We start from the raw sequence: 2093 nt of genomic DNA on the forward strand, positions 1-2093 counted from the left end.
AATTTGTTATTTTATCAATTATGAGACCTAGATTCTAATTCTGATTCCTCTCCTAACTGTGCAATTATAGGTAAGTCATCCAATTTTCCAATTCTATAAGGCCAAATGATCCACTTCAAAAAAAATTTAAGATTTATAATCTAAATTTAGCCATTAAGAGTATTAACTTGGGAGAAAAATCTTTAAAAGAACCTATTGATGGAAACTTGTAATTTTTGTTGCAAATAAAGAAACATTTTAAAATAAATTAATAAAATAGGTGAAAGAAAGATTTCTTAGGAAGCAATGGAAGCATTTATCTTTGAAAATATTTCATGACCAGATGAATCAGAATGGCTAGGTTCAGAGGATAATATAATCGGCAAGCCTTGGCATATGTCCACCTTTGTGCTTGCAATAGAGTGGCTGGTTCATAACCAGAGAAGTAAGAGTATTAGATGCTTTGGCTTGTAGGTGGCCTTCATATTCATGTGGAATTCTCTCTATATACATGTTTATGCCCCAATATTTCCTTTTTATAACACCAGTTACATTGGATTAAGTTTCAACCAAATGACCTAACTTCATCACCTCTGTAAAATCCTATCTCCAAATTATTAGGGGTTAGGTCTTCAACATAAGACTTTCTGAGGGTTATAGGTCAACCCATAACTAGAATAGGTCCATATTTAAAACTTTATTTAAAGATACATAAAGATCACATCTCTTTAGTAATTCATTTTGCTTTTACCTTTCCTATGTTAGTGGAAAATATATGATCTCTTTTAGTGTAGCTTCCTCCCTTGAGTTACATTGTTTAATAATACCACAATTTATTCAGTCCTGGGAGCCAGTCTGTTGGAAAGTATTCAGTGCAAGAAACTTAAAGGTTTTGATCAGTGTAGCAGTGTTTTTTTTTTCCCCCCCCCTGCTGCCTTTGTTCTTTCGCTGACACCTGATGTCACTATTTTAGGGAGACCCCAGATAGTAAGGATGTTCTCAGTTACCCACTACTCCAGTGGCTCCTTCACTGGTCAGACAGAAGTTTCTAAAGCTATAAGATGGGAAAGAAATGGTTTCGACAAAGTATTACGCTTGGCAGTTGTGGCCATATGGACAGCTGGGGCTGTCAGGCTGACTGTGCTTGAAGAACCCAGGAGGATGTAGATCCCTTCACAGTCTGTAGTGACTCTTAGTTGGAGAACAGCCAGAATCAGTCTGCCTTGTGGTCTCCAGAATTACTGGTTTTTATTTGACCTGATATGCTGAGTGACTATTCCCAGAGTACTCCCTCTGGACCAAAGTATTTGGGATGTCAGGGGTGGGAGTGGAAGGTTTTCAGCCTTATCCATACTTTTTTTTTTTCTTTGTGACATCCTTTTCTCCCATAAACACTCAGTCTTGGAAGTGAGCCTGATTCACTCGCCTGGACAATTCCGAGTGAGTAGCCCTTGGATGACCTTGATTTCCTTTCATCCAGCATTCCCAACCTGGTTGATTTCATGCCATGAGACCAGAGAAATTTTAATAAAACTGAGCCTAAGGAAGGAGAGGGATTGAGTATAAACTCTAGCTTATGTTTTTCTCTCTGAGGCTCCTTGCCTCTATGTAGATATTTATTAACCCATTTATCAGTGATATGAAATAGATGTTATCAGTTAAACCGCAACTTACCAGTAATGACTTAGTCCACTTTTTTTAGTTAGAGTGATTTTCCCTTTTGTGATCGTAGCTAGAAGAGAAAATTTAAGAAATTATTCCTATAGCAACAATGACATCAGAAAGGCCCACTCTGTCAAAATAAATGTTTTTAAGTCAAAAATTAGTAATTCTTATACAAATATGTATCAAACACATTTCAAAAATTTAATTCTTTGAGGGAGCCAATAGAGTGGTAAATCTGGTTCAAAATACATTTGTTCTTTGCATCTCATAGACACAAAGAATAGATTGGTTGTTGCCAGAAGTAAAGGGTGCAGGGTGGTTGAAATGGGTGAGGGAGATCAAAAGGAACAAACTTCCAGTTGTAGAAAACTAAGTCATAACAATATAACCAGTAGCAAGGCAACTATATTTAATAATACTCTACTGCATATTTGACGGAGAAGGTGATG

The sequence above is a fragment of the Capra hircus genome, chromosome 29 (genome assembly GCF_001704415.2).
Source record: "Capra hircus breed San Clemente chromosome 29, ASM170441v1, whole genome shotgun sequence".
Taxonomy (NCBI): Eukaryota; Metazoa; Chordata; class Mammalia; order Artiodactyla; family Bovidae; genus Capra; species Capra hircus.